The sequence below is a fragment of the Stenella coeruleoalba genome (assembly GCF_951394435.1).
Source record: "Stenella coeruleoalba genome assembly, chromosome: 2".
Classification (NCBI taxonomy): Eukaryota; Metazoa; Chordata; class Mammalia; order Artiodactyla; family Delphinidae; genus Stenella; species Stenella coeruleoalba.
Window position 1 is genome coordinate 164,371,329 of NC_137147.1, and position 26,033 is coordinate 164,397,361.

General features: G+C 39.6%; 1 protein-coding gene across 4 annotated transcripts in view; it reads left to right on the forward strand.

Annotated features, from left to right (window-relative positions):
• The first annotated feature begins 11,806 nt into the window (after positions 1 to 11,806).
• The window catches only part of CUL2 (cullin 2), an 81,613-nt gene continuing 67,386 nt past the window's right edge, over positions 11,807 to 26,033 (forward strand). For 2 of the 4 annotated variants that reach the window (XM_079914597.1, XM_079914594.1), the window contains exon 1: positions 12,355 to 12,499. The gene's annotated coding sequence lies outside the window, so the exon portion shown is untranslated. Of the gene's footprint in view, positions 12,284 to 12,354; positions 12,555 to 26,033 lie in introns of those variants that run through there. The other 2 variants (XM_079914595.1, XM_079914596.1) reach the window with 2 other exon arrangements.

The following is a 26,033-nucleotide window of genomic DNA, read 5'->3' on the forward strand; positions in this document are numbered from 1 at the left end:
AACCCGCGTCCTCTGCACTGAAAGTGCAGAGTCTTAACCACTGGACTGACAGGGAAGTCCCCCTAATGTCCTTTTTCTGTTCCAGGATCCTCTGCAGAAACCCCATATTACATTCAGCAGTCATGTTTCCTCTTGGCTGTGACAGTTTCTCAGACTTATCTTGTTTTTGCTTGTTTGTTTTTCTGTTTGTCTTTTTCTTTCAGATTTATTGAGATAGGACTTATCTTGTTTTTGATGACCTTGACAGTTTTGAGGTGTGCTGGTCAGGTATTTTGCAGAATGCCCCTCTATTGGAATTCTTCTCATGATTAGACTGGAATTTTAAGTTTGGGGGAGGAAGATCACAGTGTAAAGTGCCAGTCTCCTCACGTCACATCAAGGGGACATACTATCAGCAGTGAGTTATCATTTTTAATGTTGACCTTGATCATCTGGCTGATGTGACGTTTGTCAGGTTTCTCCACTGTGAAGTTACTCTTTTAAATTCTCTTTTTGTACTGTGTTCTTCGGAAGGAAGTCACTTTTCCTGGTCTATACTTAAGCAGTGGGGACTTATGCTCCCCTTCCTTTAGATGATATACCTACATAATTTATTTGGAATTCTCCTGCACGAGATTGTTTCTTCCCTCTCACGAAATACTTTATTCAGTCGTTCATTACATTAGTATGGACCCATGGATATTTGCTGTATTCTGTGGGTTATAATCTTTGACTCCTTTATTTTCTTGCTCACATAGTTCTAGCTTTGGCTGATGGGAGCTCTTTCGGTCGGCTCCTGGGCCCTTTCACATACTCTTATCAGTGTGGATGTTTTTATCTTGGAGCACTTCCCTACTTTCTTACACTACACTACAAGACGTTCAGGCTCATCTTGTACATTTCCTGCCCTAGGCCTAAGTCAGATGTTTCTCCAGAGATGAACCTTGCACTTTTATAAGCACAAAACAGCTCCTTCATTAGCTATTCCAAACATAAAAACTGTTCTTCAATCTCTTTTTCTTTTTTAGTTTACTAGAAACAAAAGATGGAAAAATGTTTTAATAAATGATGTAGCCATGAAATGCAAATTTCCAGTAAAGGTTTAAGAAAAGATGATTCAGATTTGGTATGTAGATTATAAAAATGAGACAAGGGGCTTCCCTGGTGGCACAGTGGTTGAGAGTCCACCTGCCGATGCAGGGGACATGGATTCGTGCCCCGGTCCGCGAAGATCGCACATGCCGCGGAGCGGCTGGGCCCGTGAGCCATGGCCGCTGGGCCTGCGCGTCCGGAGCCTGTGCTCCACAGCGGGAGAGGCCACAGCAGTGAGAGGCCCGCGTACCACCAAAAAAAAAAAAAAAAAAAAGAGACAAATTATTTGAAATCATAAGTCCTAGAGAAACCAGGGGTCTTTGGGTTTCACGTCTATAAAGGAAGCTTAGAAGGACAGAAAATGATTCTGGTTGGGCTCCTCAAATAGTAGGTACTATTTGCAGATTATGAAATGAACTTGGAAAATTTTGAAAGAGGAAACTATGTCCACTCACATGTGGAAACTGATTAGAAATAGACATACTTTGTTTACTGAGTTATGTAATGACAGTTTAAGGTATTCTACTTAAAATGTTTTTCATTAATTTACCTCTTTAAATATTAATTTATAAGTTACTTTGCCTGTCTAAGGATTATTTAGGTGTTCTCATAAGGACCAACATCAGAAAGATTTTGAACCGAAGAGAGCTGGCTACAAAGTAGCATATCTATTGTCATATGAGCTGATTTGTGTAAACATATTTAATCATATTCATAAAAAAATCTTGAGGAATATTTATCAACCTAAACATGGTTATCTATTTCTGTAATATTGGTAGGTTTTTTTTTTTTTTTTTTACAAAAAGGCATTTATTACTTTTGAAATTGGAAAAAAATAAAGGAATTCAATAAACATTACAGAAAGCCAAAATACATTTTTAAAGTAATATATGTAGCTTTTGCTAAAAAATAAAAGAAGGAGAGGACTCAGAGATGAACTAGGGTTTGAGGTTTGGTTTGGAGGTAAAGGCCAAGTATTGCTTGAAGCAGTGTCTTGAAGGATTGGCTAGAAAGGAGACTTTTTTTTTTTTTTCTGGAATGACGAAGTAATCTCAATTTAATATTAGGGCTTTATATGCTATAACGTTTTTAGAAATGTAATTTCCCTATTACCCAGGTTGGGTAAGATATAAATTCTAGAAAGGTCTCTAGCATTTAGAATGGAGGAGTGTTACAGTGATTCATATTTGGCACTCTCTGTATTAATCCACATCTCCAGCTAGAGTTTGCAAGGAAAATGGTGAGAGCAGAGGTGCTTCATGAGTTCAGGGCAACTGTTCTCAAAATTCTGGTCCCTGGACCACTTTACACTCTTAAATATTATTGAGGAACTCAAAGAGCTATGTTTATGTGGGAGATATCTAGCACTAGTTCCCATATTAGAATTCAAAACAGAAATTAAAAACACTTAATTATTAATTTAAAAAAAACAACACATTTTAACATAAACTGCATGTCTTTATGAAAAATAATCACATTTTCCAAAATAAAAGAAATTCTTTGAGTTTTCATTCTTTTAGTGAGAAGAATGGCACTGCTTTCTGTTTTTGTGTTTCTCTTTAATATCTGGCTAAATAAAAGAGAGCTAGATTCCCTATGATTGAGGTATATGAAGAAAATAGGAGGTCTTAGGAGAAGAATTTAATAGTCTTCTTGGGTAATTGTGGATATTCTTCTCTGATACTACAGAAAATTTGACAAGTGGACATTTCTTAAAGGTTAGTTGCAATGAAAATCTGAAACGGTATCAGGTATTGTTTTGTACTCTGTTTTTTATATATGTGTAAACACAGACACACACACCCCTATCTATCCATTGGTCTGTCTTTCACTTTGAATCAATCTTTTAACCATGCATGATTTTGAAATGTCCTGCATTGGTCATTTGGAAAATATTGGTTCACTGTATCATGTACATCTTCCATATGTTGAGATATCTTATCATACAGTATCAAAAAATTACGACCATTAATAATGCTACAGTCTCATCAGAAAAGTCTTTAAGATGTCAAGCTCATGGCAGTGATAGAAGACATTTTCATGTATTGAGGTATGGTGAAAATATTCTGGCTTATAAATGATTTGGCTTGAACTTTAGACTAACTAGAACAGGCTGTCTTGGAGATTGGTTCAAGATGGTGGAGTAGAAGGACGTGCTCTCACTCCCTCTTGCGAGAACACTGGGAATCACAACTAACTGCTGAACAATCATCGACAAGAAGACACTGGAACTCACCAAAAAAGATACCCCACATCCAAAGACAAAGGAGAAGCCACAGTGAAAGGGTGGGAGGGGTGCAACCACAATAAAATCAAATCCCATAACTGCTGGGTGGGTGACTCACAAACTGGAGAACACTTATACCACAGAAGTCCACCCACTGGAGTGAAGGTTCTGAGCCCCATGTCAGACTTCCCAACCTGGGGGTCCGGCCACGGGAAGAGGAATTCCTAGAGAATCAGACATTGAAGGCTAGCGGGATTTGATTGCAGGACTTCGACAGGACTGGGGGAAACAGAGACTCCACATTTGGAGGGCACACACAAGGTAGTGTGCACATCAGGACCCAGGGGGAAGGAGCAGTGACCCCATAGGAGACTGAACCAGACCTACCTGCTAGTGTTGGAGGGTCTGCTGTGGAGGCGGGGATGGCTGTGTCTCACCGTGGGGACAAGGACACTGGCAGCAGAAGTTCTGGGAAGTACTCCTTGGTGTGAGCCCTCCCAGAGTCTGCCATTAGCCCCATGAAAGAGCTGGATAGGCCCCAGTGTTGGGTCGCCTCAGGCTAAACAACCAACAGGGAGGGAACCCAGCCCCACCCATCAGCAGTCATGCGGATTAAAGTTTTACTGAGCACTGCCCACCAGAGCAACGGCCAGCTCTACCCACCACCAGTCCCTCCCATCCGGAAACTTGCACAAGCCTCTTAGATAGCCTCATCCACCAGAGGGCAGACAGGAGAAGCAAGAAGAACAACAATCCTGCAGCCTGTGGAACAAAAACCGCATTCACAGAAAGATAGACAAGATGAAAAGGCAGAGGGCTATGTACCAGATGAAGGAACAAGATAAACCCCAGAAAAACAACTAAATGAAGTGGAGATAGTCAACCTTCCAGAAAAAGAATTCGGAATAATGATAGTGAAGATGATCCAGGACCTCAGAAAAAGAATGGATGCAAAGATCAAGAAGATGCAAGAAATGTTTAACAAAGACCTAGAAAAATTAAAGAACAAACAAACAGAGATGAACAACACAATAACTGAAATGAAAAATACACTAGAAGGAATCAATAACAGAATAACTGAGGCAGAAGAACGGATAAGTGACCTGGAAGACAGAATGGTGGAATTCACTGCCGTGGAACAGAATAAAGAAAAAAGAATGAAAGAAATGAAGACAACCTAAGAGACCTCTGGGACAACATTAAATGCAAACAACATTTGCATTATAGGGGTCCCAGAAGGAGAAGAGGGAGAGAAAGGACCCGAGAAAATATTTGAAGAGATTATAGTCAAAAACTTCCCTAACATGGGAAAGGAAATAGCCACCCAAGTCCGGGAAGCACAGAGAGTCCCATACAGGATAAACCCAAGGAGAAACATGCTGAGACACATAGTAATCAAATTGGCAAAAATTAAAGACAAAGTAAAACTATTGAAAGCAGCAAGGAAAAATTGACAAATAACATACAAGGGAACTCCCATAAGGTTAACAGCTGATTTCTTGGCAGAAACTCTACAAGCCAGAAGGGAGTGGCATGAAATATTTACAGTGATGAAAGGGAAGAACCTACAACCAAGATTACTCTACCCAGCAAGGATCTCATTCAGATTTGATGGAGAAATCAAAAGCTTTACAGACAAGCAAAAGCTAAGAGAATTCAGCACCACTAAACCAGCTCTACAACAAATGCTAAAGGAACTTCTCTAAGTGGGAAAAACAAGAGAAGAAAATGACCTACAAAAACAAATCCAAAACAATTAAGAAAAAGGTAATAGGAACATACATATCGATAATTACCTTAAACATGAATGGATTATATGCTCCAGCCAAAAGACACAGGCTGGCTAAATGGTTACAAAAACAAGACCCGTATATATGCTGTCTACAAGAGACCCACTTCAGACCTAGGGACACATACAGACTGAAAGTGAGGGGATGGAAAAAGATATTCCATGCAAATGGAAATCAAAAGAAAACTGGAGTAGCAATACTCATATCAGATAAAATAGACTTTATTTTATTTTATATTTTAAATTATTTATTTATTTATTTTTGGCTGTGTTTGGCCTTTGTTGCTGCGCGTGGGCTTTCTCTAGCTGCGGCGAGTGGGGGCTACTCTTCATTGCAGTGTGTGGGCTTCTCATTGCAGTGGATTCTCTGGTTGCAGAGCACGGGCTCTGGGTGTGTGGGCTTCAGTAGTTGTGGCACGTGGGCTCAGTAGTTGTGGCTCACAGGCTCTAGAGTGCAGGTTCAGTAGTTGTGGTGCATGGGCTTAGTTGCTCCGTGGCATGTGGGATCTTCCCACACCAGGGCTCGAACCCATGTCCCCTGCATTGGCAGGCGTATTCTTTACCACTGCACAATCAGGGAAGCCCCTAAAATAGATTTTAAAATAAAGAATGTTACAAGAGACAAGGAAGGACACTACATAATGATCAAGGAATCAATCCAAGAAGAATATATAACAATTATAAATATATATGCACCAAACATAGGAGCACCTCAATACATAAGGCAACTGCTAACAGCTCTAAAAGAGGAAATCAACAGTAACACAATAATAATGGGGGGCTTTAACACCTCACTTACACCAATGGGTAATCCAATCCAAACAGAAAATTACTAAGGAAACACAAGCTTTAAATGACACAATAGACCACATAGATTTAATTGATATTTATAGGACATTCCATTCAAAAATAGAAGATTACACTTTCTTCTCAAGTGCGCATGGAACATTCTCCAGGATAGATCACATCTTGGGTCATAAATCAAGCCTCAGGATATTTAAGAAAATTGAAATCATATTAAGCATCTTTTCTGACCACAACGCTATGAGATTAGAAATCAATCACAGGGAAAAAAAAGGTAAGAAACACAAACACATGGAGGCTAAACAATACGTTACTAAATAACCAAGAGATCATTGAAGAAATCAAAGAGGAAATCAAAAAATACCTAGAGACAAATGACAATGAAAACATGACGATCCAAAACTTATGGGATGCAGCAAAAGCAGTTCTAAGAGGGAAGTTTATATCAATACAAGTCTACATCAAGAAACAGCAAATATCTGAAATAAACAATCTAACCATACACCTAAAGGAATTAGAGAAAGAAGAACAAACAAAACCCAGTTAGCAGAAGGAAATAAATCATAAAGATCAGAGCAGAAATAAATGAAATAGAAACAAAGAAAACAATAGCAAAGATCAATAAAACTAAAAGCTTGTTCTTTGAGAAGAGAAACAAAATTGATAAACCATTAGCCAGACTCATCAAGAAGAAGAGGGAGAGGACTCAAATCAATAAGATTAGAAATGAAAAAGGAGAAGTTACAACAGACACTGCAGAAATACAAAGCATTCTAAAAGACTACTACAAGCAACTCTATGCCAATAAAATAGACTGTCTGGAAGAAATCGACAAATTCTTAGAAAGGTGTAAACTTCCAAGACTGAACCAGGAAGAAATAGAAAATATGAACAGACCAATCACAAGTAATGAAATTGAAACTGTGATAAAAATCTTCCAACAAAAGTCCAGGACCAGATGGCTTCACAGGTGAATTCTATCAAACATTTAGAGAAGAGCTAACACCCATCCTTCTCAAACTCTTCCAAAAGATTTCAGAGGAAGGAACACTCCCAAACTCATTCTATGAGGCCACCATTACCCTGATACCAAAACCAGACAAAGATACGACAAAAAAACAAAATTACAGACCAATATCATTGATGAATATAGATGCAAAAATCCTCAACAAAATACTAGGAAACAGACTCCAACAACACATTAAAAGGTTCATACACCATGATCAAGCGGAATTTATCCCAGGGATGCAAGGATTCTTCAATATACGCAAATCAATCAATGTGATACACCATATTAACAAATTGGAGAATAAAAACCATATGATCATCTCAATATATGCCGAAAAAGCTTTTGACAAAATTTAACACCCGTTTATGATAAAAACTCTCCAGAAAGTGGGCATAGAGGGAACCTACTTTAACATAATAAAGGCCATATACGACAAACCCACAGCGAACATCATTCTCAATGGTGAAAAACTGAAAGCATTTCCTCTAAGATCAGGAAAAGGACAAGAATGTCCACTCTCACCATTATTATTCAACATAGTTTTGGAAGTCATAGCCACAGCAGTCAGAGAAGAAAAAGAAGTAAAAGGAATCTAAATGAGAAAAGAAGAAGTAAAATTGTCACTGTTTGCAGATGACATGATACTATACATAGAGAATCCTAAAGATGCCACCAGAAAACTACTAGAGCTAAACATTGAATTTGGTAAAGTTGCAGGATACAAAATTAATGCACAGAAATCTCTTGCATTCCTATACACTAACAATGAAAGATCAGAAACAGAAATTAAGGAAACAATCCCATTTACCATTGCAAGAAAAAGAATAAAATACTTAGGAATAAACCTACCTAGGGAGACAAAAGACCTGTATGCAGAAAACTATAAGACACTGATGAAAGAAATTCAAGATGATACAAACACATGGAAAGATATACCATGTTCTTGGATTGGAAGAATCAATATTGTGAAAATGACTATACTGCCCAAAGCAATCTACAGATTCAATGCAATCGCTATCAATTTACCAATGGCAATTATTTTTTTTTTTTTTTGTGGTACGTGGGCCTCTCACTGTTGTGGCCTCTCCCGTTGTGGAGCACAGGCTCCGGACGCGCAGGCTCAGCGGCCATGGCTCACGGGCCTAGCTGCTCCGCGGCATGTGGGATCTTCCTGGACCGGGGCACGAACCCGCGTCCCCTGCATCGGCAGGCGGACTCTCAACCACTGTGCCACCAGGGAAGCCCACGGATGGCAATTTTTATGGAACTAGAACAAAAAAAACTTAAAATTTGTATGGAGACACAAAGCACCCCAAATAGCCAAAGCTCTCTTGAGGGAAAAAAAATGGAGCTGGAGGAATCAGACTCCCTGACTTCAGACTATATTGCAAAGATACAGTAATCAAGACGATATGGTACTGGCACAAAAACAGAAATATAGATCAGTGGAACAGGATAGAAAGCTCAGAGATAAACCATGCACCTATGGTCAACTAATCTATGACAAAGGAGGTAAGGATATACAATGGAGAAAAGACCCTGTCTTCAATAAGTGGCGCTGGGAAAACTGGACAGCTACATGTAAAAGAATGAAATTAGAATACTCCCTAACACCATACACAAAAATAAACTCAAAATGGATTAGAGACCTAAATGCAAGACTGGACACTATAAAACTTTTAGAGGAAAACACAGGAAGAACACTCTTTGACATAAATCACAGCAAGATCTTTTTTGACCCACCTCCTAGAGTAATGGAAATAAAAACAAAAATAAACAAATGGGACCTAATGAAACTTAAAAACTTTTACACAGCAAAGGAAACCATAAATAAGACGAAAAGACAACCCGCAGAATGGGAGAAAATATTTGCAAAGGAGTCAACGGACAAAGGATTAATCTCCAAAATATATAAACAGCTCAATATTAAAAAAACAAACAACCCAATCCAAAAATGGGCAGAAGACCTAAATAGACATTTATCCAAAGAAGTCATACAGATGGCCAAGAAGCACATGAAAAGTTGCTCAACATCACTAATTATTAGAGAAATGCAAATCAAAACTACAATGAGGTATCACCTCACACCAGTTAGAATGGGCATCATCAGAAAATCTACAAACAACAAATGCTGGAGAGGGTGTGGAGGAAAGGGAGCCCTCTTGTCCTGTTGGTGGGCATGTGAATTGATACAGCCACTATGGAGAACAGGATGGAGGTTCCTTAAAAAACTAAAAATAGAATTACCATATGACCCAGCAATCCCACTACTGGGCATATACCCAGAGAAAACCATAATTCAAAAAGACACATGCACCCCAACGTTCATTGCAGCACTATTTACAATAGCCAGGTCATGGAAGCAACCTAAATGCCCATCAACAGACAAATGGACAGAGAAGATGTGGTACATATATACAATGGAATATTACTCAGCCATAAAAAGGAACGAAATTGGGTCATTTGTAGAGACGTGGATGGATCTAGAGACTGTCATACAGAGTGAAGTAAGTCAGAAAGAAAAACAAATATCGTATATTAACGCATATATGTGGAACCTAGAAAAATGGTACAGATGAACTGGTTTGCAGGGCAGAAATAGAGACACAGATGTAGAGAACAAACATATGGACACCAAGGGGGGAAAGGGGTGGGGTGGTGGTGGGATGATTTGGGAGACTGGGATTGATATGTATAGACTAATATGTATAAAATGGATAACTAATAAGAACCTGCTGTATAAAAAAATAAATAAAATTCAAAAGAAAAAAGAAATGTATATGTACAATTTGTCATTTCTACTTGTATGGTATTTTTGCCATGCATATTTAGAAAAAATAAACTCAGATTTCAATCTTAAAAAAAAAAAAAAGAACAGCCTGTCTTATGACCAGTCAGACATACATTGTATATCTGCTTTAACCATTAAAGAAAAGAATGCATTAAAAATATCAAAATGGAGTAACTGTGGTTCAGGCATTCAAAATGGAGCCAGGTTGCCATTGTGGGTATGGTTTCAGACATATTATTGCAGCACTGAGAACTTAAATTTTCTGAATCAAGGACACCACCAGCAGTTCTCAAAACAATATCTTCCAGCAGCTGACAGCTGTAATCTTATGGTCTCAAGGTCTCCCCTTTGAACTCTGCAACCGTTTTGGACCCCAACCAATTCTTACCTAACAAGCATCCTTACTTTTTGCTAGTTCCAATCCTAAGTCTTCACAAACAACTTAGGTAACTTTGTGGGTTTTGCCCATATCACCTTCCTCCATTTTTGAGCCTGGAGGAACACAATTCAGGTGCTTCTGGAAGCTGTTTCTCCTGGACTATAGTTCTCAGTTTGGCTGGAAGAAAACTCTTTTCTATTCCGATTATAGATTGTTTATGTCCATTGACAGTGTTGACATAAATTTTCCAAATTTCACTGGGAAGCTACATTTTATTATTGGCAACAAATACTGTCAGTTGTTTTGCTTGAAGTGTTAGGCTCACTTTATTCATTTTGGAGAAATGTGTCAATGCCCAAGTCAGAGTAACATTAGTTTTTTCTGTCAACTGTTCTTTCAAGGAAAAATGGCGCTCCATGAGAAACAGCTAGTTCAGCTCCCAAGTCAGCCGCTCAACTGTTTTTCTTCAGGACGACCATTGCTACTTTGGTATACAGCAAGAGTGCGTGTGTGCTTCACGTTTTTTCCCTCACAATGTTAGAAAGACGTGTACTCAGGATTGAACTTTAAAAAACTCATATTTTTTACTACTTCATCCAGGATATTCCTAAATTAAAAAAACAAAAACAAAGTGGGAGAGTATGGGAACAATGCAACGACCAGCGGGATAGTTGTGTACTACCCTCTTTTTTTTTTCTCGTCCCGCCGGGCTTGGGGGGAATCTTGGTTCCTCCACCGGGAATCCAATGCAGGCCCACGGTAGTGAAAGCGCCGAGTCCTAACCATGGGACCGCCAGGGAATTCCCTGTGCCACCCTCTTGACTCCTGCTGATGCGATGTCAGCTGTGTTATGTGAACCCAGAAAAAAAGACAAAGAACATGTCATTTACAACGCATTTTTTGGGCCTCTCACTGTTGTGGCCTCTCCCGTTGCGGAGCACAGGCTCGGGACACACAGGCTCCGGACGCACAGGCTCAGCCGCTCAGCGGCCATGGCTCACCGGCCTAGCCGCTCCGCGACATGTGGGATCCTGCCGGACAGGGACACGAAGCCGTGTCCCCCATCAGCAGGCGGACTCTCAACCACTGTGCCACCAGGGAAGCCCCGAAGATTGTTTCTACCATTGGGACCCCTAAAAAGCTCTTGGAGATTTCCAGAGGTCTGGGGATCACACTTAGAATTGCTGAATTAGAAGGAGAACATGTGAGAAAACAGGTCATAGAATGGAATTGAATTTAGCATATAATAATAACTTTCTTAAAAGAAGGGCTGCGGACTTCAAGTGCAGCGAGAGGCAGATTAGAAGACGAGAAAGACTGGTGGGATTTATCAGGTCGGGAGACAGGATTTTAAGTGGGCCTTAAAGGACTGGTCCAAATAGTTTGAAGAAAATCTTGTGTTGGAAGGGAAAGGCTTGCTCAGAACGCACAAAGAAGACTAGACTCTGACTTCTGAGATCTTGTAGCTACGAAAGGCTGATAAGGAATAAAGCCAGGCTTTTGTTCCCTGCGGTGTTGTGTGTACTAGGAGGTGATGGGTGCGTCTGCACTTTTGTCAACATCACCCTTAGAAATTGTATGCGAGGAAACCCTTGGACTGACAGGTGCGGAGAGGCAGGGAGTTGGGGTCACGGCTGTGAAGAGACGGGCCTCTACTGAAAATACACATTAATGTCTCAGAATGGCTACAGATAAAAACCTACTACAAAAGGAATATGTCCGAGGAAACTAATTTTGCTAATACATATTGATCTTTTGAAAAGCCCATAGAAGTAGGTGGCAAGGAGATGGTGGTGTATCAGAATGTTCACATAGTTCTGATAGAACTCAAGGGATAAATCCTTGTGTTGAGACCACTTTTCTGACACACTGTTATCAGCAGTCCCTAACTTGGGGGTCCCCGGTCCCCCGCTCGGCGAACAGCGAGGGCTCGAGGGCACTGGGAGCCGCTCGCAGCCGCTCGGAGCACGGGTCCCGTGGCCTTCCGCGATCGCACAAGAGCGGCCCTCGGCACTCGCCGTACGCAGACTCTACCATCGCCGGCGCAGGGGGGGTTGGAGGCCGCGGAAGAGGAGCCCAGAGGGCGGTTCGGGAAAGCCGGGCATTGGAGGACAGTTGTTTCACAGCTCGCATAGCCCGCCCGCCCTTCTCCCCTTTCCATTTCCCACAGCGCCGTCCCATCCGGGAGCTCTGCCGTGTTCCCGCGGCGGCAGGTGAGTGCCCGGCCGCGGCCCCGGCCCGGGCCCCCCCCCCTTCTTGGCGGTGGCGGCGGCCGGCGGGGAGGCGCCTGCGCGCAGTAATGGCAGCGCGGTGAGCAGGGACGGAGCTGACAGCCGCCGCCGCCCACCCTCCTCGCCGGGCTTCGTCCTGCGCGCCCTCGGGCTGTCTCCCACCCCTGGCCCCTGCCCCGCGTCCCGCCTCTGCAGCAGGTAACCCGCTGAAGGCCCGGATCCGGTTGCGGGCACCGGGAAACTTCCCTTCCCGGTTAGTGGGTGGCGGGGCTGGGGCGGGGAGAGGAGTTGGGGGCACGGAGGGGGAGGGGAGGGATGGAGGGGCGGCTGGGGACCGGGTGTCCTGTGGGTGACCCCGGCTCCAGGAGCGCCAGCCCCGGAGCCCGGCCGCCCCCGGACTGCATCCCGGGCCTCCCAAGCCGGTCTTGGCCGCCCCTCCCTCGGCCTCATTTTCCTCCTAGGGAGGGAAGGTGCGAGTGCGTGTTCTCTGCTTATTTACGTCCTCACGCGGGCACAGAGCTCTGTGTGTCTGCTGGGGGCGGGGGTGGGGCGGCATCAGTCTCTTATATCCTTACTACGAGTGTTTTCACTTTTGTTTCCGCAGACAGCGAAGATTGATAGCTCTGGGGAGTAGTGTCCTATGTGCATGCTAGACCTGTCTCACCACTTAGGGTTTGGTGAAATTAGATCCTTAGACTCTCTTAAGAGCACTTAGTTACACACCAGGGAGTCTGCACCATTCCCCATCACCCCGCAAATACGTGCATGTACATAAAACATTTGCGAGTTGCAGGCTGTTGTTATCGTTAAATCCTCTCCTTTCCCCAGGGATTACTATTACCAGTTGAAGGACAGTACCTTGGAAGTTAAAATTTTGATAATAAGATAAAAACTATTAACATTTGCTACAGACTGTTTGACTTTACAGTGTAAGCATCTTTGAACTAGACCTGTCCCAAATCTACACTCATAGTAAGGTATGGGAAATAATCACTTAGTTCTCATTTACTACCGACTACGTAATAGGCATTTAAACACACTCAAAAGACTGCTCCTTCCTTTTTACAATCTCACAGTTCTTTCCAAGACAGACAGTTGAACAAATTGTTTATATTTTGCCTCTTTTGCCCAAATATAGTGTTTGGAAGACCCTTCCAAAAGAGTCAGAGATGAAATAGCAGATGTACACAGTGTTTTGAGTTAATCTTCTTCCCCCCACCCCCCGCCGCGAGATGCTGTTTATAAGTTGGGGGAACATCTCTGTAGTGTGCATGCACAAAGTATGTGAAAAATACCTTTTCTATGTCTTTGAATGTTCACTTGCATCTGAAATACTGTTACTTCACTCTCCACCCTTTGGTGATTTTTTCAGTGTTTTATATGGAAAGGTAGTTTATTCATGTTTTTTATCTTCACCAGTTTGTCACTAAATTAAATGCTGTGGACCTTCTTTAAAGTCAGTTTTGCCTTGTCTAACAGTTCAATATTTATTAAGCACCTGATTCGTATGCCAAGCATTACTGGAAGCATTAGGGATACAACCATAAACAAGACACATGAAATTTCTGCTTTCCTGGAGCTTCAATTCTGGGAGGTAAGGGAAAGTCAGAAAGTAATTAAGAAATAAAAGCAATTTCAGAGAATCATAAGTGCTATAAAGGAAGTAAAATAGGGAGTTGTGGTAGTGACTGGGACAGACTGTCTCAGATGCTGTGGTCAGGAAAGACCTGACTGAGGTGACTTTTGACCTGATACCTGAAAAGTGGGAAGGATTTAGCCTTTGGAAGTCTGAGGGAAGAGTGTTCCTGTCTGAGGGAACAGTAAATGGAAATCCCTAGAGGTGGTTTCAAGCTTGGGTTCGGCAAATTGAAAGAAACTCAGTGAAGGTGAGCTGGGACCCTCGCGAGAGAGAAGAGGTTAGGTGGTAGCCAGGGGTCAGGTCATGTGAGGTCTGTTATCCAAAGGAGCTTGCTTGGCTTTTATTCTTAAAGTACATTGAAAAGCTATTTCCTTTTTGTGAAGCTGGGAGTGATATGGTCTGGTTTACAATCTGACTGTGAAGGAGATTGGATAAGAGGAGAATAGCAGGGATACCAGTGAGAAGGCTGTGGCAGATTTGAGTAGTGACTGGAGTCCAGTAAAAAAGATTTTGAGATATATTTTATAGTTAAAAGTAGTGATTTGGCATGGTTGGATGGGAATGCAGTTGGTTGGGACAGGGGTGACTCCTGGGTTTGGGGCTTCACCTGGGGCTTGGTGATGCCACGTGTTGGGATGGGGAAGAAGTGAGGGAAGCAGGTTGTTGTATGGGGATAGGGTTGGAGGGGACGTGTTACATAGGACCTGTTAGATGTTCACGTGGAGTTGAGAAGCAGGCAGTTGGATATACACGTTTGGACTTCAGTGGAGAGGTTAGGGAGTCCTTCGTCCATTCAGCAAATAGTTTTCAAGTACTAGCTGTGGACTAGGCGGTGGGGGTGTGTAGTAGTGAAAAAATAGACAAAAATCTCTGCCTTCGTCAGATTTAAATTCTAGTAAGAGAAAGAGATGGGGAGTCATCCGCCTTTATCTGTTGGTTTATTATAATTATGTTTGGATAAAAACTACATTCACCTTATTCAGAATTTGAAATGTTTGATGGGATATAGAATGAAAATCTCCTCTATTTCTTGTCCCTGCAGTTTTTGTCAAGGCCAAATATGTTAGTGGTTTCTTACTCATCTTTCCAAAGATATATTTTGTGCACATGTAGGCAAATGTGTGTAGATTCTTCTCCCCATTTGGCTAAAGTGGAAGCATACTTTCCTTGCTTTGACACCTTGTATTTTTAAGAGTATTAAATAGTATTTAAAAGTTATGAAGCAGTATGAGACCACCTAAAGAAAGAATGTAGAAAGAAGAGGAGACAGTCCTGGGGCACTGCAACATTTTCTGATTTGGTCCCTGCCCTCTTTGAGTTTGGGAACTGCACATGTGGAGTTGTTTAAAGAGCTTTTATTTTTGTGAGGCTTTTTACAGAAGTTTGCACTGTTTGTGTGTGTGTGGGTGTGTGGGTGTGTTTCACCTTATCTGCCTATTTTCTTTACATGATAAAATAATGTTTGATTATGATTGAAAGCAGCGTTTTCATGTATGTACTGTCAGTTAAATTCAGATAAATTAATGACAAGATCAAGCCCTTGAATGTTAATATTTTGAAGAAGTTTGGCTGATGTTAAATCTTAGAAAAACAAGCAGAAATTTGGAATGTTATCATGAGACATAACAAGTTATTGATACTTGAGATGTATGACTGAATTCTCTCTCAGTAACCAGTTAATAATCAAACTATTTGTTCAGAGTGATCTGGCTCTTTGCCTGGGTTTGAATCTTAACAGTGATGTTTCTATTGCATTGCAGATGTTAGCATAATCTTTGTGTTATTATCTTAAAGAATACAGACCTTCCCCGATTTACGATGGTTTGACTTACAATTTTTCGACTTTATGATGGTACAAAAGTGATATGCCTTCAGTAGAAACCATACTTTGAATTTTGATCTTTTCTTGGGCTAGCAATATGGAGTATGATAATCTCGTGATGCTGGGCAGTGAGCCTCAGATCCCAGTCAGCCTAGCAATTACGAGGGTGAACAACCAATATACTTAGAATCATTCTGTGCCCATAAAACCATTCTGTTTTTCACTTTCAGTACAGTAGTCAAAAAATTACATGAGATATTCAATACTTTATTATAAAGTAGGCTTTGTGTTAGATGATTTTGCCCAACCGTGGACTCATGTAAGTGTCCTGAGCACGTGTAAGGTAGGCTAGGCTAAGCTATGATGTTCGTAGGTTAGGTATATTAAATGCATTTCAACCTAACGATATTTTTAACTTCTGATGGGTTTAGTGGGATGTAACCTGATCTTAAGTTGAAGAAGATCTGTATATAGATTCAAACTATGTTACTACTGTGTATTTGGAAAGGCCTGTTGGAGATACTAGAACAGTGAAGTTCCTTTGATTCTTAAAAATTTTGAGGCAGTGAGTAGTGTTAAGATCATGATATTAGCATCTGCAACAACTTTTGGGTGCGGTTAAACCCTGTTGTTTGACCTGGAGGAGGGGAGATGGAATATTCTGTAAGTTGCTTTAAGCTTTGTTATTTTGAAGAATTAAAAAATCCAGACTTACTGTGTTCTCTACTGAATTTATAATACTTTTTATATTGGTTGGCATTTTGATTTTCAGTTAGCTGTCTTTAGCCAGATAACTTCCTATGTAAATTGATCTACCTCTTTTTTTTCTGAGATTGTTCTTGATTTATGAACTGTTTTGTTTATGAACTGTTTTGTTCAGTTTGATTCTTGTGGTTATTTTTGTTATTGTTACCTCCTTTGTTTTCTTTTTTGTCTGAGATAAGTAAGCAGCTAGTTTCTAGGTTGGAGAAATATAATCTTTGGTAGAAAATATTTAATATTTCTTTTTGAAGCATTAGACACTAATTACTATGAAACGTGTGGTGAATGTGTTAAGCCTACTTGAACTCTGGAAATGTATAGATGTTAATGTCCTATTTGAAGATTTTAGTTATCCAAGGGATTTTCATTTATATTCTTTAACATTGTAAATGATGTTACTGTTGTTATTTAATCATTGGATTATAGCCTGATTGTGTGTCGGAATTTTTCATCAATCAGGCTAATAGTTTATCATTTTTGTTTCTCTTATCATCTGTATGCTTCTTGAAGGCAGCATCTCTAGTACTTGGTAGAGAGAGGTCTGAATATTGTAAATACTTAATAAATATCTATTAACTCAGTGACTTAAGTCCTGTTCCAATGTAGGTTGCTTTTCAAATAGCGAAATGTTGGATTTACCCTGTATAGATATTCCTTGAATTTTTCAACTTCGTTTTACTTCAGTTGAAAAAAAGTACAAGATACTTAAAATTTTATTTATTTATTTATTTAGTTTTGGCTGCACTGTGCAGCATATGGAATTTTCCAATCTGTGCCCCCTGCAGTGAAAGTGTGGAGTCTTAACCCCTGGACCACCAGGGAAGTCCCCCCAAGTTTTTTAAATGTTGGAGTAATTTTAGACTTACAGAGAAGTTGCACAAATAGTACAGAGAGCCCAAGTATACTTTTCCCCCAGCCTTTTGTAATGTTAACAGCTTACATAACCAGAGCACAATGATAAAAATGAGGATAACTAACATTGTTACAATACTGTTAAACTACAGACCTTATTTGAATCTCACCAGTTTTTCCTGTAATGTCCTTTATCTCTTTCAAGATTCAATCCAGGATCAGACGCAGCATTTAGCATGTGTCTCCCTAGTCTCTTCTGATCTGTGATAGTCTTTTCTCATCTTCCATCACCTTCATGCTTGTGATGAGTGTGGTCAGTTATTTTGTAGAATGTCTCTCAACTTTGGTTTGTCTGATGTTTTCTCATAGTTAGATTGAGGTTGTACATTTTTGTCAGGAATACTAGAGAAGTGATGCTGAGTCCTACTCAATACGTCACATCACAGGATACAGGGTGTCAATATATCCTATTAGAGGTGATGTTGACTCTCATTAAGGTCATGTCTGTTAAATTTCTCTGCTTGTAAAGTTACTGTTTTTCTCTTTGTAATTACTGGATATCTTGGGGGAGATTGAAACTGTGCAGAAATCCTGTTCTCAAATTTTTGCCCATTCGTTGCAGCATCCTTTGGTAGTTCTTGCTTGTAATAATTATTACAGTAGTGTTCACCTGATGGCAATTTTATATATTTCTCATTTCCTTCTACACTTATTAATTGGAATTCTTCTATAAGAGAGAACTGTCCCTTCTCCATATTTGTTTATTCCGTAATTTGTTTGTATCAGTGTTGGGTCATAGATATTTGTTTTACTCTATGGTTTATAATCTAATTCTATCATTATTTATTTTATCGCTCAAATTGTTCCACTGTGGCTTTCAGGTTAGCTCTTTGTCTTTTGGACATCCCCCATCCTCTTTAGGAAAGCACTTCTATTTTCTGGCATCATAAGATGTCCAGGCTCATATTTTCCCTGCTGCAGCCCTGGAACCAATCACTTCTCCAAACGCTGGTTCCTTCTGTTGGAGAATGGTATCTAGAAACCAAGATCTGGATGCTGTGTGTGTTCATTGCCGCTGGGGTGTCATTGCTCCTAGGCCCGCTCAGTGAGCAGAGCGAGAACTATATATGTATACTAATCCATGCATACACAAACGTCTATGTTTATTTCTATATCTTTTTATCTTTGTGTGTGTGTTAAAAACCATGAGTTCACACTGATAACTCTGATTCCAGTCAAGCACTATAGCATTTACACTAGCTATCCCCTTTTATTTATGACTACTATTTTCTGACAGAAATAGAGCATACTTTTCTAATAGTCATAATAATGTATGTAGTATAAAGTTACCAAAATAATGAATCCAAGGTTTTTAGATATATGTGACTTAATTTAGCTCTCAGAATAGGATAACAAATATTGCAAGTCATTGGGTTGTGCAAAGAGAGGATAATTAGAGTAACCATTTTTAACATTTGGATAGAAAGTCAGGCCTAGAAAAAAAATGCACTCTTAATTGGATTATATGTGAAAAGGCTTATTGGTCATAGCCTTGTCTAGCCTGCATGCCAAACTGGGCTTGCCTACCCATGAGAGACTCAGACAAATTCAGGTTCTCTAACTCATCCCTGATACGTATATAAGAATTTTTTTTTTTGGCCTCCCTGGTGGCACAGTGGTTGAGAGTCCGCCTGCTGATGCAGGGGACACGGGTTCGTGCCCCATTCTGGGAAGATCCCACATGCCACGGAGCGGCTAGGCCCGTGAGCCATGGCCGCTGAGCCTGCGCATCCGGATCCTGTGTTCCGGAACGGGAGAGGCCACAACAGTGAGAGGCCCGGGTACCGCAAAAAAAAAGAATTTTTTTTTTTTAAGGCTGGTTGGTATCTTAGATTCCTTGCTTAGATTGTTAAAAATGGAAAAAAGTGAGAAAGCAAGTGAAGAAGACATTAAACTTCATGCTGATAGGAGCAATGTGAAAACTTGGAAAGAAATACTGTCTGTGTAGATGTGTGGGAGAGTCTCAAGTTCATTGAGGAGAGAAGGGTCTTTAATTCTGGTCAAATTAGCTTTATTTTGGAAGCAAATGTCTTCTGTAACTTTTTTGTTGTATTATAAGTACATTCCCTACTTACCACTGTCCCCCTTCCCTTTTTTTGAGACTGAGGTTTTCATCTTGCACTATACATTTTGCCAACTGGGATGACAGACTGCTGTATTTCTCTTTACTGTTTTCTACACCAGTTTCCTCCTTTTTTTTTTTTAAGCATACTACTAGAAATTCTTAGGTAGGAAAGTCATGTGATGGAGATGACATTTGTGGTGTGGATCTTGTGTGTCAAACCTCATTGCAACAGTAAGCTTTGTACCCTGAGCCTCCAACTAACAAAGGTACCTCTTAGCTATAGCTAATGGATCACACATTCAGTACATAAGATGGAAGTATTTAGATGCATTCTTGGAGCTTATTTTCATATGAAATCATGGTAGCATTTTTGGTCAGTGTACACTAGAGACAGCCCTTGAAATGGAAAATATTGCAAAGTTAATAATGCTCTTTGATTGGGTCTTAAGTATTTTCCTTATTTTGTGTATTTAGAATATAACCTGCTCAATAAGCCCCCTGAATGTCATTTTGAAAACTAACTATGGTATGTTGACTTACCTGAAATTTTTTTAGTCCCCAGTATTATATCTTTTTGGTGATTTTTGGAATGCCAAATTTTTGTTGCTGGTACTGATCAATACTGAAATAAAAAATTATCATTTGCTAGTTTTTTGGTTTTGTTTTGTTTTTTTAACTAAAAAGAGACTCACAACTTTAAGCGTTTAGCCATTTACATTATTGATAATTATACTTTTGGAAGGCAACTGAAATGTTTATCAGTAGTTAAGCTGTAGTCATACTGATCAGTATGTTAAACATGTTATACATTTTACTAAAATAGTTTATACTTCAAATAAAATATCTAATTATGCACCAATGTCAGTTCTAGGCTTAAAATGGAATGTTTTGAGATTCTGTTACTGCTTTACCTGCTGAAATGTAATTATCCAAGTCACTTCTTTGTATGAAAAATGTCTAAGTGAAGAACTACACAGTATCACTCCAAATTAAAATCCATCTGATCTTTGCAAAGTTATATCTTTTGTATTTCTGCTATTACTAGTAACTTTGTTTTTAAAACATTTTTGGAGTGGGAATTTTGTTAGGCTGTGTTAACACATCATACTTTGGGGCAGTACCATGTTATTTTGGAGCTCTTTCAGCCTCAGTACCTAAAACTCACTGGAAAGTTAAGATTTTCAGGAGAAAGGAAAGGTTAGTGACAGGTCACCTTTCAGTGTTCTGAGGAGTGAGGTATGTGTATGAGGAGAAAAACTTTAAAAGCAAAAGAGATTTTAGAACATTGCTATCAGAAATCTGGATAGCTTATTAATTTGATTTTCCTGATTGCTTCATTTTCATCTTTACTTTGGATTACCTAGCTATTCTCTTAGAACTGGTAACCGATTTAAAAGTCTTTGTTGTCAGAATATTAGTAAAGTATTTATTGACTTTCATGGGAAGTCAGTGATAAATTAAGAAAGCACAGAGAAGTTTTATTTTTTCTTAAATGATAATTGATAGATAATAAGGATTGTAAGTTAAAAGTCTTTGAAGAATTGTAAGCAGAGGGTATGATATTATCAGACTTGCATTTTTGGAAAGCTTACATTGGCCACAGTATTTGGAATGTAACAAGGGGGCAAAAGAGGATACAGGTGGCTCATTTAGGAGGCAGTAGTTGGGTGAGAGGTGGTGGTTTGGATTAGGGTGATGTCAGTGGGAATGGGAAGTAGTGGTTGGATTCAAGAAATGGTTAGAAGATAGGGTTGACAGGACTTATTCATTGATTTGAAGAAGACAGTAAGAGAAATCAAGAATGATTAATAAAATTTCTACCTTGAGGAGCTAGATGCATGAAAATATTTATTAAGATGTGAAATACTGGAAATGGATGGACATGTTGAGTTTGAGGGGTCAGGTTTATTGAGGTATAACTTACACATAGTAAAATTCACCCTAAAAAGATACACAGTTATTTGAATTTTGACAAATTTATATGGTCACATAACCACCACCACAATCAAGATATAGAATATCTTATCACCCCAGAAGTTTCCTATTTGCTCCTTTGTAGTCCATCCTGAGTCTCTGACAACCAGTAATCTGATGTATGTCCTTATATTTTTGCCTTTTTCAGCAGCCATACAATACGTAGCCTAATGAGTCTGTCTACTTTCACTTGGCATAATGCTTTTGAGAATCACCCATTGTTGTCCACATATCAGTGATTTGGTCCATTTTAATGTTGAATAGTACACCATTGTGTGAAAGCACCACATTTTGTTTTCCATTCACTAGTTGATGGCACATTTGGGTTTCTGGGTTTTGGTAGTCATGAATAAAGGTGCTCTAAAATTTTGTGTTTAGGTTTTTCTGTAAATGTATGTCTTCATTTCTTATCTATAAATAGCCAGGAATGGGATTGCTGGGTCACATGGGAAGTGTTTGCTTAATTTTAATAGAAACTGCCTAAGTGGTTATTTCATTTTAAATTCCCACCTGCAGCAAATGAGAGTTTCAGTTGCTCCATGTCCTCATCTGCATTTGATACTGTCAGAATTTTTGAGCCATTCTAATAAGTGTATAGTGGTATCTTGTTGAAGTTGTTTTTGTTTGTTTGTTTGTTTGTTTTTTGCGTTATGCGGGCCTCTCACTGTTGTGGCCTCTCCCGTTGCGGAGCACAGGCTCCGGACGTGCAGGCTCAGCGGCCATGGCTCACGGGCCCAGCCGCTCCGCGGCATGTGGGATCCTCCCGGACCGGGGCACGAACCCGCGTCCCCTGCATTGGCAGGCGGACTCTCAACCACTGCGCCACCAGGGAAGCCCTGATACCACTCTTGATAGAGAATTCTAGGTGGTTAGTCATTTTCCCTGAGAATTTTGAAGGCATTGCTTTATATTACCTTCCAGCTTCCAGTGTTGCTCTTGTAAATCTAAAGACTTTAATTTATGTAGTCGTTTTTTCCTTTCTGAAAACTTACGGAATCTTTTCTTTACCCCCAGTGTTTTAATGTGTCAAAAAGAGGTGCCTTGTTATTTATTTTTAAAATCAAATATTCTGGGTATTCAGTATGCCCTTTTAAGTTGGAAAACTAATGTTCATTAGTTCTGGGATATTTTTTCTTTGATAATTACCTCTCATTCTAATTTTCCAGAATGCATATTAATTGAATGTTAGACCTTTTGGATTAATACTACTTTTTTTTTAAGCTTTCTGATTTCTTTTATGTGCTTCCCCCCATATTTATGGAACTGTTAATGATGATGATGGTGAAGATTTTTTTTTTTACCCTTTTACTTTGGAAAATCGCAAACATACACAGAAAATGCATATTATAATAATCCCTCATGTACTTATCACTCATTCTCAACAATTATCAATTCATAAACAAGCTGTTTAATCTTGAAGCAGATCTCAGACAGCATTTATTACATCCATAAATATTTTGGCATGTGTCTCTGACAGATAAGGACTCTCAGTTTTAAAGCTCTCATAATTATTGTTATAAACATTATTTTTTAAAGTCATCAAATATCCCATCAGTTTATAAATTTCCAGGGTTATCATAAATATAATTTTTAAAAGGAGCTTAAATCTAGATCCAAATAAGATCAGTCACACTGTGGTAGATGAATGTGCCTTTTTAGTCTATTTTAGTTCAGTTTCCATTCCACATATATCTCTCTCCCACTCTCATTTTCTTTTCTCTCTTTTCCTCTTATGTGTGTGCATAGTTTATTGAAGAAATCTGATTATCCAGTAGTTTCCTGCAGTCTGGATTTTGCTGACTTGCAGGTTGATGGTTAGTAATGCTTATATGTATAATATGTATAGCATAGGAGGAATTCAGAAGGTATTTAGTAAATGGTAGTTAATGGTAATAGTGTAATTTTCTTCTCTTATCAACTAGTATAGCAGTTGTAACTTAAATTGTGTTATTAGTATCTTTAGAAGAAAACCTTGTTGATGTCAACATAAAAAGAGCTTACTGGGCTTCCCTGGTGGTGCAGTGGTTGAGAGTCCGCCTGCCGATGCAGGGGACGCGGGTTCGTGCCCCGGTCCGGGAAGATCCCACATGCCACGGAGCGGCTGGGCCCGTGAGCCATGGCCGCTGGGCCTGCGCGTCTGGAGCCTGTGCTCCGCAACGGGAGAGGCCACAGCAGTGAGAGGCCCACATACTGCAAAAAGAAAAAAAAGAGCTTACTAATTCATTAAAAAAAAACTATTTAACTTAAAATTACTGATATTAAACTAGGCACTTCAATTTTGGAGGACTCATCACATATCATATCAAACTTAGTAGAGTGAATCCAGATACAGCCAAACAATGAAATGCTATTAAGATTAAAGAAACCCTTGTGTATTAAAATGGAATACTTTTCCAAATATACTGTTAAGTGAATATATTGTTAAGTAAGCAGTGTAATACCATTTATGTAAAACAAGTAGAAAAAGACCCTCTCTATATTCATTTATGTAAAAAGGGGGAATAACAATATATATGTATAAAATACCCTCAGACACATATAATATATGCCTCTGGTGATGGGAGCTGGTGACTAGAGCATGGGAGTGAGAGGGAGACTGAGATTTCAGAATTTACAACCATGTAAATATACCTTTTCTCCCCTCCCCTCCACGTTAAATTGCTCCAAAGTTTTTTGTTTGTTTGTTTTTTTGTGGTACTCGGGCCTTTCCGGTTGCGGAGCACAGGCTCCGGACGTGCAGGCTCAGCGGCCATCATGGCTCACGGGCCCAGCCGCTCTGCAGCATGTGGGATCTTCCCGGACCGGGGCACGAACCCGTGGCGGACTCTCAACCACTGCGCCACCAGGGAAGCCCGCTCCAAAGTTTTTGATATGATTATTTCACCTTAAGTGTCTGACAGCTTTATTGAGTTATGCTTCACATACCATTTCAGTGTACTGTTGAACGGTACAATTCAGTGGTTTTTAGCGCATTCACAGGGTTGTACAAACATGATGACAATCAATACTAGAACATTTTCATCACCTAATTAGCAATCACTTCCCATTTTTCTCCAAGTCCTCTAGCCCTGTGCAACCACTGAAATACTTCCTGTGTCTGTGGATTTGCCTATTCTGGATATTTCATGTACGTAAGTGGAATCCTAAAACGTGGTCTTTTGTGACCAACTTTATTCACATAGTGTGTTTTCAAGGTTCATCTGTATTGTAGCATCTATTAGTACTCCATTCTCTTGTATTACAGAATAATAATCTGTTGTATGGATGTACTGCATTTTATTTATCCATTTATTGCTCGATAGACATTTGAGTTATTTCCACTTTTTTGGCCTTTAATGCTGCTCTGAACATTTGCGTCCAGGTTTTTGTGTGGACATGTTTTCTCTTGCATAGGAGTGGAATTGCTGGGTCATATGGTAACTATGTTTATATAAATCACTTTTGTGATTATTTAACTTACTATTATTGACAGCCATACATACTTAGAAATGGTGCTCTAAGTGAGAAAATCTAATCTAGGAATCATTTTCAAATGTAATGAAAATTTTGTAAATGTTATTGTCATAAAATATTGTCATAATGTTATCTGGAAACATAAGTAAACATGAATTTTTATTTTTCAATTTTTTTTTAAATTTGGAGACTATGATTTATTTTTAGGGGCCATAGGCACAGTACCTGTGTGCCAAAGTGTTAAAAACCCTAACATTGCATGAATGGACCCAGAAGAAAGCTAGAGGAAACTTTAGTAATGTGAGATTTGAACTTTGCAGGTGCTCAGTAGGACATAGTCTCACTGACTGGGGATGGAAGTGGTCCTGACAGGACACCAGGTGAAAGACATGATGTGGCACAGGAATGAAAACAAGACTCATATGTATTCTTGTGAGTTGTCTGACAGTTTGGGAAGTGGAGAAGAACAGTGTGGTGGTCGTGGTCTTGTTTCTTTCTTTGCCCTCTCTCTTTCACATCCTTACATAAATGCTCCATGAGTAAATGATCATTTAAACAATTGAAATAAAATGAAGACTTCTCTCACCTTGGTGTCCACATTTTCCACCCATATAAGAATGGATTATCACTGCACATAAACCCATTCTATCAGGAACCTGTTGGTCTCAGCAGAGAAGTCAATGCCAGTCTGATTCTGCTAAAACTTCAATAAAGCTAAAAGGTAATCTGTGCAACCATTAAAATAATTTATAAGCAGGGTGTGTAGTATGATTCTATTTTTATAAGGGGAGGAAAGGAATGTGAAGCAGACAGTGACAGCTTTTTGATAGACAGTTACAGAATAGTCCCTACCTTGAAGAAACACTCATAATCACAGTTGAGCATGGTTTAATCCTCTAATAGAGTTCTGAAGTAATGCATAAGAGGGCACCTTACCTAGCTTAAGTGGGCCCAGAAAATTTCTTGAAATCAGATATTCTGGGCCAAGGCTGAACTATCAGTAGGAGTTAGGGGAATGGGTGGAAAGGGGGAGGCAAGGAGAAGAGAAGAATTTTAGGTACAGAAAACAATGAGGATAAACGGCAGGGTGTGTGAATCAGCCTGT